The sequence below is a fragment of the Perca fluviatilis genome, chromosome 1 (assembly GCF_010015445.1).
Source record: "Perca fluviatilis chromosome 1, GENO_Pfluv_1.0, whole genome shotgun sequence".
Classification (NCBI taxonomy): domain Eukaryota; kingdom Metazoa; phylum Chordata; class Actinopteri; order Perciformes; family Percidae; genus Perca; species Perca fluviatilis.
The window spans coordinates 40,882,781-40,897,557 of NC_053112.1; positions in this window are offsets into that span (position 1 = coordinate 40,882,781).

Genomic DNA, 14,777 nt, shown 5'->3' on the forward strand with positions numbered 1-14,777 from the left:
ATGCTGGTCAAATGAAAGGCAATGCAAAATAATCCAAAGTGAAGAAAGGCTTTTCCACACATTGACCTAAGACTACATTTCAGGTCTGTTGCACTTCTGATTTAGCATCATTAAAGGTTTAGGCACACCAGAAGGGATGATTGTTGCCCCTAATCACACCCACACAACAGTGATGTCACTGTACATTTCTTCATCACTGCATAAAAATAAGTTTGGGGCATACCAGTGTTGCTTTAAGATAGACAAAAATGTGACGCTATCCTTTGTCCCAGAACAACAAAAAGTGGCGCTCAAAACTTCACACCTTAACATGGGCATCTTCAATCACGAACATGACTTCATCCAACTCAAGTTACTGCACAAATGAGCAAACGATAACGCTGAACTGCTGAACCGCTGAACCACTTTCTGATAAATGGCTTAAGATCATCTTTCAGTAAGTAGTGACCTATAAGATTCCTCTCAGAAACCCATCACACTTTTATAGGCAGTGAGTCTGCACATTATCATAAATCATCAAGAGAGTGCAGTTTGATGTTTCATTTATTCAGCTACACACAGACATACATGCCATGCCATGCCATGCCTTTCCATGTCACGGCATACACCATACATGGTATGCCATAATGTCTTTATTGTCAGAGAGAGACTATGGGTGAGGCTGTGAGCACAAAGAATCTTTCAAGCTAAACTCAATCCATGCTAATGATATAAGGACACTGGAGCACTGGAGTGAAAACAGGATCCCAAAACAGGATCCCAGTTGACTGGAACAATGCACTCTGCCACATCACATCCTGACATCAAATCTGATTAGAGCCCTTAATGTATGTGGGCATCATGTTAGAGCCTGATTCCAGTACAAGTGAGCCCACAAGACTGGAGGTGGTTATGCTTTTATTTGACCTATGTATGTTATTCCAAAGCTATCACCTTTCGCTGTTAAAAGGCAGAGTGGCGAGGACGAGCACTTACTGTAGCACAATCTATCTAATTACGTGCTGTACAAGCTGAGCAGATGAGGTGATCTAGTTATCGATCTCAGAGAGAGTTTCCATACACTGTTGGGAAATTGAGAAATATGCATCTCCTCCGGATTCAATTTGTTTCTGTTATGAGTGAACGGTGGTGGAACCGAGAGAAAATTAGACCTACATGAATATATTCAGGCTTTACAATAGGCGTATAGCGGTTTTATTTTCCTCGCATGTAATATAAAATACATCATTGTGTTGCTGTGTAAAAGACAACCAGCAGAGAAATGATAGAGTGGCCACAATGGGAGTGGGTTTATGGAGTCGCAAAGGTCCGACGGCCAGAGCATCTGACAGAGAGCAGAGAGCTCAAATTCATTTGCTTTGTGTTATTTATTCAAGCAATCAAATAAGCAGTTAGTTGACTCGTAAAGAACTTGTGGCGGGCTAGTGAAGGAGATGGTCTCTCTCTCTCTCTCTCTCTCTCTCTCTCTCTCTCTCGTAATTAATTTAACAGCAGCTGGGAGATGAACTGCAAGGTGAATCATTCTGCACCCACGCACAAACACGCAAACAAATGCATGGGATTTGATGGGTCATTCATTATCAACATGAACACACTTCTTTACTGCACACATGCAAATGCATGACATGGCACCTGACTGCTATAATTGGCTTTGTGTATCCCATTAAATGCTGTCTTACTAATGCACCTGATCACCGCTCAGCAATTGCCAAGTCTCGCCCACAGGGGAAACCCAGGCAGCACACACACGCGCACACACACACATGCACACACACATGTATGAAGTAGGCACAACCTCTCTGCTTATCTAACACCCAAACAAAGTCTGTGCCACTTCTGTGTCAGTGCACACAAACATGTCAGCGAGTGCTTCAGTCTTGTTATCCAATGCTGGAGGTAAGTGTAGATTCTGGATGGTCTTTAAATTGCAGACTACTTCAGTAAGTAGTCCCATTCCATGTTAATTAAGAAAATGAGTTCACATTCAGGCCATCAGTGCTGAGGGGAGGTGGGGAGAGCAATCTGTGCTTTAATTATAAAAGAAATATGAAAAGCCCCTTCTTTTTGACAGAATTGGCAAACTCTTGAATATTTTGGAACAAAAGACGTGACCTATCTTTTTACCTATACATTTGATCACCTTTACTTTTGAAGAGGGAAGTAGTAATTGAGTGTAGTAGAAAGCAATGGGATCACCTTTTCCACTTTCCACATTTGTGTGGAATTTATTTGTCCCTTATTGCAATGCATTGAAAAAATGCCACAGAGAATATATACAATATGTATGTTGTTGGAAGACTAGGTCACTGTAGAATCACAGCTGCCCGTTAGCTTACCTTAACAGACCAATGCTTAATGCAACAACATAAAGGCATGTACACCTGGCTACACACACACACACACACACACACACACACACACACACACACACACACACATACACTACCGTGGAACAGTCCTGCTCCTGTGTGTGTTCAGTGACCTTTTCAATCCAAACTGAAAGGTAAACTATAATCGAAATAGGAGCATTTGCCGTGGCTGTGTACACATGCGTATGTTCCTGTACATCCATCTTTATGAGAACCAACTTCCGTTCAAGCCCCTCAAAGCAAGACAGAGAGGATTACTGTAAGTAAAGGGGGATTTTACATAGCAAGATTGGTTTACTCGTCATGAAGACTGTATGTGAAAACAGAGCTGTCTAAAGAAAATGAGCTTGACGTGAACATGATGTCATCAGGGCTATTTCAGTTTAAAGGTGCCCTGCCACACATATTGCATTACTTTGTGGTAATGTCTGAAGTTCTACCATGGACTCTGTAACATTTCTTGTGGAAAAAATGCCTTGGTTACCTTGTTTCAAGCCATTCTAGCGTGGTATAGAAAGCCTATAGGAAGACTCAAGCTTCATTTCTGCCAGTTCTCATTAATATTCAACAAGCTAAGCTGTTTGAATCTATACGAGAGAGCCTGGCTGTTAGAATCCTTTACCCAGCCCAATTGGGCGAGCTAATGAATAGTAATGAGCTCAGGCAATATGATGTCAGACTGACCAGCTTTTGTAATTGGCCTGATTTCTCTGCTTATTTCTTTTCAGTGGCTAGAGCTGAGAAAAGGAGGTAGCCGTTCATTTTCACATTTACGACATATGGACCTAACATATTTAAAAAAAATACAGGTAAAAACGTTTTTGTATGGCAGGGCACCTTTAAGCTGGGAGACTACACATTTATAACAGAAAGCCTGCATTACAAGCTGGAGGTGTCAAACAGAGAGGGTCTAATGAAGGATGCTGTTGAGTTGCATGGTGGGAAATGTAGGATCCCGGGGTTCTTTACCCATAATGGTGTATAAAATACAGGATATTTCAGACTACTGAGTTTGAATTTTTTTTAAATCAGTCATTAGCAAGTCCCATGTTATTTGTCCTTTATGGAAGTAACAATACTTTTTTGTGGGGGGTGGCATCCTTTGCCATCCGTCTTGTCTTCAGGGACACCTGAAGACAAGACAGGTGAGAGGGGGAAGACTTAGAGAAAGCTGAGATGATTCAGACTACAAATCCCTACTGCAAGAGCTGAGACGTCAGCTGCTGGCAATTGTCACACTGATGTTATGTCACATTATTATCCTTCCCTACCCCCCTCCCACTGTCCCTCCTTTTTATATCAGTACTTCTTTATTTATATTTCATAAAACTGTAATTTTCATTGGGATGAACAAACAAATCTAATGGTAATGCTTGTGTGCAGGTTGTGTGTTTTAATGCAGGTTAAAAGCAAGTTACTTAAAAACAAGTTACTTAAAAACATAACCCACAATGAGAAAATATGGAGGACTGAACAAAATTCACATTGTCTTGCTAGACTGTAAGGACTGCACAGGCTAGAACGGGTATGTGAAAAAGCATGCTCTCAAACATGCAGCCAACTGGTTCTCTATGCAGTTGTTAGACTCCCAGGAGAATGTGCTTTCAAAGTTCAGGGTGGATAGCTCTCTGTAAGAGCTGTTACACGTATGTTTGCACACACACACAACCCCCCCCCACACACACACACACACACACAAACAGCATGGCTCAGATGCTTAAGAGGCTGGAAAGCGAGTGAGGAGAAAACAGTTTAACAGACATGTCAAAAATCATACCTGAGAAAGCTAAACACATAAAATGAAAATCAGAACATAAAAGAAGCGGCAGACGAAAAAGAAAGCCAGCAGAAAGACACGAGGGGTTGGGGAGATCGGAAAACCGCGATCCGTTGCTGATTATGACAAAGCGATAAGTCTGATTTTCTGCCCCAGTTGCCGTCAGCCAGGAGCAGCTGCAGTGGCAGGGCAACATTGGCTCTGCAATTCCATTTCTCCATTCCCCGAGCCGGTCGATTATCAATGATACGGAAAAGCAAGGAAGATCCTGTCGGGCCCGCTGCCCAGCAAATGCTGGGGCCACAGGAAGGGGGAGGAGGGGGAAGAGGGAGGAGGGGAGGCAGACACTGAGATAAATGGTTAGGGAGAGAGAAGAGAACATGTTGTTGGCTTCGTTAGTACACCAGTTCATGCTTAAAGGCATGATGGACGGATAGAAAAGGGAAGGGAAGACAATCACGTAAACATATGCGCACACAGAAACTTGTTTTTGTCCGTGAGGGAGGTACCGTGGGTGGTGATGGCGCAGTGGATATGACACATGCCTTTGGTGTGAGAGATCTGGGTTCAATTCCCACTGTCCCTGAGCAAGACACTTCAGGCGTGCAACCCCTGACTTATAGCATATATAGCACATATAGCAATTGTAAAGCGCTTTGGATACAAGTGTCAGCTAAATGACATGTAATGTAATCATATCTACTTACAATAATTCCCCTGAGACTCAACATTAATCATATGTGTAATGCCACATCACCTCGTATGAGATGGGTGGTAGATATGGCTCCGAGTCCCAAGTTAATGCCTTGTGGGTACTCGTGTCAAATGTCTCATTACAAAGTTGGTCATGTAAGCGTGACCAACTGTAATTACATTGAGTGTTCATGTTTGTTTGCTTTTCAGGCACTTCCAAATTATTAAGCACCAATTCAGAGATATTAAAACATCTTGAATGTTGACTGCTGCTATTTAAATAGCCAAGTTACCGTTAATAGCTTTTTTTTTTCTTACATTCCACTGTTCGGTTGCCGATTAAAGGATTCAGCGAGTGTCACGTTGAAGACAATGATGAATAACACCTACACTGAGGGGGCTCTATCCACAGTGGAATAGGAAAAGAGAAAAGTACCGGTATAAAAAAAAAGTGAGCGGAGCCGTACCATGCAGTTGAAACACTGCTTTTAAAATAATTGTACAAGCCAGACCTCAAGGATGAGGTTGGTTTAGCAAATGTTTGTCTGGTTAACTGTCACATCTCTGATAAAGAGCAGTGCATAGCTGCTTGCCTAACATTTCAATGGGAAACATCTGGTGCTGTGTTTAATCCAATGGATGAAACAGACCCAAACAACTCTAAGCCTTACCCTATCCTTGACCTAACCTTAACCCTAAACCCTAACCAAAAGTTAAAAAGTATTTTACATTTACCTTGTGGTGTTTTTCACCAAATAGGAGGTGAGTCCCCTCAATGTGAGTGTGTGAACAAATCTATCTATCCATGTGCGTGATTAATACAAGGAGATGTTGTTGTTGGCTGACACAGTGTAGAAGTTAAAGTCATTCATTCATTGTCAGTCATGTAACATCAGCTCTGTTGTGTGCAGTAACACATCTAGAGCTGACATTTTGTTTGTCGAACATTTTGTTTGTTGTCTGAAGACAAGGGCCTTTCAGCGAAAAACCAAGTCAGAACACACACACACACACACACACACACACACACACACACCAGAGGAACAGGAGTTGGCATTAAGTAAAACCAAGTCTGTCATTTCCACTCTACCTCTCTGCCTCTTTCCTACTGAAGCTGTCACAAAAATATTCTGATAGAGAGACAGACTCTGTGTGACACACTGTCTTCACTTGTGGATCCTGCGTACCTTAATACATGCACTCATGCACCATCTGTACACACACATAAAGATGTACACACTCCTCCTGCTCCTCTACCATAGAGATTGTCACAAAAATGTTCTGGACTGAAAGTTAAAGGTATGACTCAATCAGACTCTTTCTCTCTTCCTTATTTTACTGCCTCCACTTTCTGCATCAAACACACACACACACACACACACCCCTCCAAAAAAAAAAAAAAAAAAAAAAAAAAAAAAAAAAAAAAAAAAAAAAAAAAAAAAAAAAAAAAAAAAAAAAAAAAAAAAAAAAAAAAAAAACAAAAACAAAATCTTGAAGTTAAGCTGTCAAAAGATGCAGAGACATTTAGATCTGACTCATTGAGACCGTAGTGTTTCTCTGTCACCATACAACCCTTTTCCATCTCTTCCTCTGTCACACAAGGGATACACACTTCTTTGCTGCACACATGCAAGTGCATGACTACTTTAGTTGGCTTTGTGTATCCCATTAAATGCTGTCTTACTAAGGCACCTGATCACCGCTCACACACACACACACACACACACACACACACACACACACACACACACACACACACATACAAAACACCTTGTGATCTACTGTATAATACCACCCTGAAACAGATAGGATGCGTTTCATACAAGATCTGGCAACTGGTCAACATTAAACAAACTGATTATTTATAAAGGAGTTTGGGCCATGCTGCAAATTACGGGAGTTTCCCGGGAGAAATAACAAACCGGGAGGGGTCCGGGAGATAGGGCTAAAAAACGGGAGAAACCCAGGAAAAACGGGAGTGTTGGCAGCTATGCCATATCTGAAGCCTTTGCAGTATCCTGGGGGTATAGCTGTGGCAGCTATCAAAGAATAATGATTCACCCAGCCTGCCTTAATATGGAATATGCTTACACACACACACGGAGAGAGAGAGCCGCATTGTACTTGTCATGTAACTGTATGCACACTGAAAATAGAAACTAGTGCTCTGATTTGTGAGGATTCTTAAAAGCCTGTGTGATTTATGATGAATTTATGTCACTAGATCTTCAAATGTCTACAAACTGGTTCATATCATAAAAGTTTATTATCTATAACACGTTCTGCCACGTTGGGAGTTAAAGTTAAATATGTAGCATTAACAATCTTTGTTCTGATAAGACTGTGATGAATGCTTTTGGGAAATTTAGACCTTGCTCTCTTTAAGAGTGCTTGGTAAATCTCAGCGGAGGAGATGATTGAAGCTCAAACTGTGTGGAGGAGATGCTAGTGAGGGCTGATTTTTGTGCCGCACTTGTTCTGAAGTATAAAAAAAGAAGAGTTGATACTCAAAGAGCGATCGTTGTGTTATTATAAAAACATATCTCTTGCCACCCACTCATGTTCTCCGAAGAGCTCTTAGAGAAGGGTCTTTATCAAGATGTCTAATGAATGGGTCATTAAAGATCCATTATGATGTCACAGTGCTCTCAGTTTGTGCCACCACATGAGTCATCATCGAGGACAACAGGCAGGATGAATATGTCATTCCAGTTGTCTTAGTGTGTCAGATCATAACGTAGATCACGTGACTTCCCTAAAATGACCTTTTGATATCAGTGCTATGGAGCCTTCTGAGTAAGTACATTAATAAAAAAGTAATGTGGGTTGTATATTGATGTTAAACTAATTTTACGTGTACTGCACATAGTCCCTGTATGTTCATGTTAGTTTCATGGGCCTGTCTGGCTTGATTGCTATAATGCTGACCTTTACAAAAGTACTATACACAAGGGGTTGTTTACACACAAATTGCAGATATGACACAAACATCCTAGGCAGGTTGGGGGAATACATTCACGAAGCATCAACATTTCCCTGCTGACCCAAAAAAGAGCCTTATGGGTTAGGTATTTGACTGTAATGTTGAGTGAAAACAACCAGGCTCCTAAGTCATCTGATTTGTCTCACCATCCTCTCGATGTTGTTTGATGCACAGAAAGGGAGGTTTCAGAGGGAGGCGAAGAAAACAAGCGAGCTAAGGTGTAGGGATGGTGCTTGGGTCTGCCGGTGGGACCCTCTGACATGAGCACGAGCTTATATTCGATCCCAAGACAGGCACTCACATGTCAGAAGGGTTCAAATCAGGGGTTCTGAATGTTTGATGACCTAAGTAAACATACTAAAACCATTATGAGAGCAGTATATAGAGTTAGACAGGCTGACAGGCAGCTAGACACAGCTACTTTAGAAAAGCACAGACAAAACAGATAGTAAGAACTAATTCAGTGTAACTTTCAATCTTTGAAAAGAAAACATTTCAATGTCAATGTATCCCTTAGTGTTTAGAACAGAGGAGACATGGTTATAATTGGTTGTTGAATAAAGATTCTTGCAGGAAAAAAGGACTGAGATGTTTGAATAATACATGGCCTTGGTGCCATTTGCAGTCTTTCTCTGCAGTTCAAAACTGGAAGACATTATGTTACTTGTTCTCACTTCTGATGTGGTCTCAGAAATTGAAAGAAAATTACACTGCAAAGAAATTAAATATCAGTGGTGTGTTCTTTTTAATGTTGGTATAATTATCCCATTTAAAACCTTTTACAGCAGCCATCCTGGTTATGAAAGTTAGGAACTACAACAGGCTCTCAAGCTGAATTGAATGGCTTTTTTCGGCCACTATAATAATATATATCATAATAAGTTATTTTACTGTTAACAAAATTCCATAATAATTCATAATGTTTACTTTTTTGCCATACTTTGTTATTTTAACAGTTTATTGTTGCACACATTACATTACATCTATTTTATATATTATATCAAATAGTTAACTAAATTATTTATAAACCTTTAGGAAATAATTTGTACACTGTCAATAAACATAACTTTTCTGATACTATTTTAAATAACTGTCACAAACATAGTGTTCGTTTTTCTTTAACCCCAATCCGCTTGTCCGAATGTTACTTGAATAGCTTGTGAACAATCCAACCTGGAAATATCAGTTCTCTCCAATTTTAGATCTATTTCTTAGACCGCTTTCTTGCAAAAAATTTAGAGAATTTTGTAGTCAAGCAATTTCAGTCTTTATTAGACACACATCACATTCTTGAGGTGTGCCAGACTGTTTTAAAGCCCTAAACAGCACTGAATCAAGATCATTTATTAGTTACTGACTGGGGATTCTGCCATTTTTATGCTTTTAGACACCTATGCTGCTTTTGACACAGTTGACCGTAATATTCTTATCTCTCGCCTGGAGCACTGTGTTGGCATTAAAGGTAGTGCTCTAGAATGGTGTAGATCTTACGACTTGAATTTAACAGATGTTTGTCTGTTGGCATTGGTGACTTGCATCCTCCTCAGCACCTCTTCCTTGTGGAGTTGTTCAGGGTTCTATTCTCAAGCCAATTCCTCTTTTCACTTTAATTGCTCCCCTTATGGTCTGTCCTTAATAGGCATTACCACCAAGTATATCTACAGCTTAAAGGAACACGCCGACTTATTGAGAACTATATTCTCAGAAAGGCGAAGTTGCTCTGGGCTTCTCAGGTGCTGCAAGCATATCACTCTGCCCAAGTAGCAGAAGTAGCAGTGCTTCGCCTTTCTGAGAATATAGTTCCCAGTTTATATACGGTTAGAAGATGGCTGTGTCTCATGTGACGTTGTTATTTGTACACCCTGTGACTATACAAATCACAACATGTAAATAGGAACATGTTGGCGTTATTTTGTCACTTATTCGGAGAAGTAGGCTAGTTGGAACCAGTTACCTGCACGATCTGTGCTAGGCTAAGCTAATGCTGGGGGCGTCAGACAGCGTTACAGCACGCACAGAGATGAGAAGGGTATGTATCGACTTGTCTAACTCTGGGGGTTACAGTGAATAAGCTAAAGTCCCAATAAGTCAGTGTGTTCCTTTAAGGTAATTATCTGAGTTCATCACATTATACATAGCCATTTAATCCATTGTTGATGAAAACATATTGAGTGGTGATGCTTTAAACAAGCCTGAAATACTCACTTGGATGCTAAATAAAAAACTTTGTCCAACTACTACATGGAAAGTTATTTTATCCCTAAAATTGATACATTGTTTTTCATTATAAATGTACTTGTTTATACGTAGGAATGTTACATTTGGAAGCAGCACCCAGTATAATATATTTTTACAGTGAAATCACAATACCATCGCCAGCATGCAGTGTTGTTGTACATCTCCCTCCCACTGCTCTGTCTGAAGTGTGCCTGTGAGAGTTACTCAGTTTAACATCGAACAATAAATCTTTTGATTTACTGCCTCCACCAGCCATCAAAGAAACACCTCTCTGCTGCTGTGGACCGCATCTCTGTCTGTCTTCTTCCTCTCTACCTCTTTCTCCTCCAGTATCCCACAAGCAAACACCCTCATAAGTGCAGCTGAAAAAAAGTAAGGGAAGTATTTCTCCACACAAAAAAACACCTTTTATATGTTTTCGGTATCAAAGTCAGTGCACATGTTTAATACTTGTTTCCTCTAACAGCAATGCAGGGTTATAAAGGAAAGTTTGGTTTGTATATTTTTATCTTGTATTGTGTAATGCTGTAAAAGACCCAATTTCAGAGTAATTGATAAACTGTGTTGGTTATTGAGTGGATATGAGTCTTAGATAAACTTTCTGTGTTTCTGGCCCCTTCATAACTTTTAATTCCACTTTACTCAAGTGTGTACAAAATTAAACCAACCATTCAAAATTAATTTAAAACTGATGTGCAGCTGTTTCACATTCTGTTAACCACTATATCAGTGTGGGCAATTTCTCTGAGAGCAGCAGAGCTGCAGATAACACAATTTGGGGTCATACATTTGTGTACTTGTTTTATTGCAATGCTAACATTAGGACATCTAACACAATTTTCAACATTGTGAATCCCTCTTATTCATTTTGTCAAATGTGCTTTCTTATTCACCCTCTGCGAACTCTTCATCTTCTCATCATAAATCCTTTGCAGCATATAAAACCAATTGTGTATATAAATATCACCAGTCACACTGAACCAAGCTAAAGGTTGTTTTGCTTCATCCATTTGCAATACGTGGCTTTTCACAAAGTCATATGATGTGATTGAATATGCCAGAGCAGCATAGAAAGGCCATTTTCTAAAGGGACTCAGATGTAAATTTGTGTTACATATGATAATGTTTCCTATTAGTATTGAGCTCCGTTCCCTTTTGCAAATCCCATGGAAAACAGAACATGAATCACCCCATACAATGTAATTCCAATTCCGTCTGACATCCCAATTTCATTTGACCTCCGTTACTAACAGCCTTCTATTGTAGATGGCACTCTGTAGTACTGTGTTACGCTGCTCCATTAATGTTTTTCATTTATCCATGGCTTTATGTATAGTTCTGAATTAAATCTATATGAAATTGCACACTTTTATACAAATTGGGAAATCATGCATGGATTGTTCTGGCCAGATGACTCAATATGTACGTCACAGAGTATTAAAAAGCACCCTGCTTTTGCTAAACTCAACATACACTCCCCATACACAGTCCCCCAAGTTTAAATGAATATTTGTACTGATGTGTGTCTTGTAGTTGAATTATTCATGTGTTATACCAATTTTTAAAGCAAATTGTTTTTTGGTTAGGGTTAGGTCAGGTCAGGGTGAGGGTGAGGGTGAGGGTTCTAGGTTATGTTTGGCATTGTCTTATCCAGTGCATGGAAGACTGTCCCAGATGCTTTCCATTGAAAAGCTAACCAGTTAGCCAGGCATACATTTGCCAAACCAACCACAAAATTGACATTCTCGAAGTCTTGGATATTCTCAGTCTTCTATTGGAAGATTAGAGCAACTGGCAATCCTCAGTGTTATATTTGAAATTGTCTGCATCTAGCTTTCACTTTTACATTAACATGTACGTCGTTGGATTGTTATTTTTAAAATTCTCTCTCTCTCGATTACACACACACATACTGTTGCATGATTACAAGCCTCAGGGGGGCAGTTCAGGATATTCTGTTTTTATCTTTATCGCCTCAAATGAAGCCATTAGTCTCCTGTGTGACTGTATGAATCATAAGAGACATTTTGCATACTGAATATTTGTTTATTATACAGTAGGTATTTAAACAAGGAAGGCTGCTCTTGTTTGATGCAGACTATTGTATTGTGATGAACAATACATTTATTTCAAGTGCACATCTGTTATTTCTATATGCAATTCTTTTGGTTGGTTGACTTATTGAAAAAGCAGAGTCTTTTTATATGGAATTTGCTTCCTAATGCATCATCCATATTCACGCTCTACACTGTAGACAAAGATTTAAAAAAATGAACCCCATTGCTTGCAAATAATTCCTGACAGCAAGACCACACTGGGTTCTAAAAACACTGCTCTAACAGCCTTGTACCACACAGTTATTTTATTGAGACAATATTACTGTACTGTAACTATTTGAAGGTTGTTCAGCCAAAAACAGATGGTATCTGTAATATTGCTACATAAACAGTGTCCATACGAAAATAAAAATAAGAAAAACTATTTAATTTGGATGTTTTTTTTAAGGTTATATCTATTTGGCAACAATTCGTTGTGTAATGTGGCATTTAGTCCCACTCAGCATGTGCAGTGTGTTCTCTTCTGGACCAGCCCCCATGTCGCTGTTAGCTGTCCTTGCTCTCTAGCACTGTTACAGTACTGCATCACTGAGGCCTCTCCAGCCTCTGGGCTACAGCCATGTGTTTCATGCTCTGATGGCACCATAATTTACCATAGAAGAGATTATTCAGTGAGTCAAACTGCTCTCTGATCTCTTCCAAGTCTGTGCGTTTGTGTGTATGCAGCCATGTCTCCCATGAATTAACGTTCATATACATCTATTCTGCATTAGAGATTTATGCTCAATTTTCAAAGCCAATGCAGGAATTCAGTGCACACTTTGTGTTCACAAAGGGAGCATTTAAAAGAGTGTGGTGGTGGATGAGCATATACTGTATGTGTTTTAAATTTTAATGTTTTATCACAATCTTTATATTATTATCAATCAAGAAGTTTACAGTAAAAAAATGTAAACAAAAAAGCCCCTAAGATATACAGTACTACATGCCAGAATAGTGTGAAGGCCTGAACATTACATGTTTGTTACATTAGCTGTGATTATTGAACATCTCATTCCAAAATCATGGGCATTATTCTGCTATTATAACAGCCTCGCCTCTTTTGGGAAGGTATTCCACAAGAGCATGGAACCTGGCTGCACAGATTTGCTCACAAGAGCATTATAGAGGTCGGAAACTGAAACTGGGGCCAAAAGGGTGGCAAAGAGTGGCCCACTTGAAATCTGATTGGCTGATTGGTGGTTTAAAGGTGCTCTAAGCGATGTTGGTTGACGTTACTTCTTGTTGACGTTCGAAGTATTGTCAAACAAGCTCGCCCCTCCCTCCTACTCATCCCGTCCCTTCCCCTTCCCGCACTAATACATCAACCAACCCCCACCCCCAAATCCTTCTTGTTGGTTATTGGCTGGAACACCCTTTCTTATGTTTTGTGGTGCAGGTTGGCCAGTTTGTTTTTGTTGCCTTTTTTGGAGCCTGGGCTATCTACAGAGACCACGTTTTTTACAGTGTGTTCAGGGGACAGGCAGCTAGCGGATAGTGAGGAGATGTTTGCTGTATGTGACAAAAAATGTTGTAGCCTAAAGAGCACCTTTAAGGTTCATTTATCGTCATTGTACAACACAGGGTTGCACAAGGAAATGCAGTTTTTACACTACACAAGAGAAAAAAAGTAATGCATTGCTCTAGTGCAATTTTAAAATTTGAATCAGGAGGAATGTAAACAACTAAAAGAAAAACACTGGGGAATTCTCTGGGCATATAATGTGGGCGACATCTTAACATAAAAAACTCAATATCAGGGAAACACTGTCAGGTGTTAGACCACATTTGAGCACCAAGCACCACCGATGCAAGAGTCCACCTCCCCTCATCCCAACAGAGTCCTGTGAGTCGAGTCGGTTCAACACAGTCTCACTCCCAGTGTGTTAAAAACTGACGCTTGGTCAGGTGCCTTTGACGTTAGTTAGTGACGCTAAAAGTCTCCTTTAGTCTTCAGTTTTTTTTTCAAGTAATTACAATGTAATTACATCCGCGGCGATATTAGATGCTCTGGGTACCCCTTTGGCATAATTTATCAACGTGCTTTGTCTGGACACTCTAGGTCTGGACCAATTTGGTGTCACGTCAATATCTGCTCTATACAGTGCTCTTTAATTCCTCAAAATGCAAAAAATTACTGTTGTGGAAATTGACAATGATTGTTACTATCCAAAGTCTCAATTTAATAGTAGTGAATAAGTGATTTCGGCACAAAATGACAATAACACATCTGCAAGGATTCAATAGAATTCTGATTAATACCATTGTTATAAAAGTTGGGTTAGGTGCTAACTTTCAGTTGCAAAATGCATGTCATTGACAAAAGCAGTTGGAATACAAACTCTTTGTGCAGGCCAGTCAAGTTATTCCATAACAAACTATCACTTCTTCATGGGTTTAGCTTTGTGCATGAGGAGTTTGTGATGTCAAACCAGGAAAGCAGCTTCCCCAAACTGTTGCCACAAAGTCGGGAGAATATGTATTGTTCTCTTAATTGAAACTAAGGGGCTTATAGCAAACCATGGGCTATGTCCAAAAGTACACAAAAACATGTGGATGTCTTCAGCCATGTGTATTTTTTGAATACTGTAAAATTGTAATTTGTAGATAAGAAGAGAGAG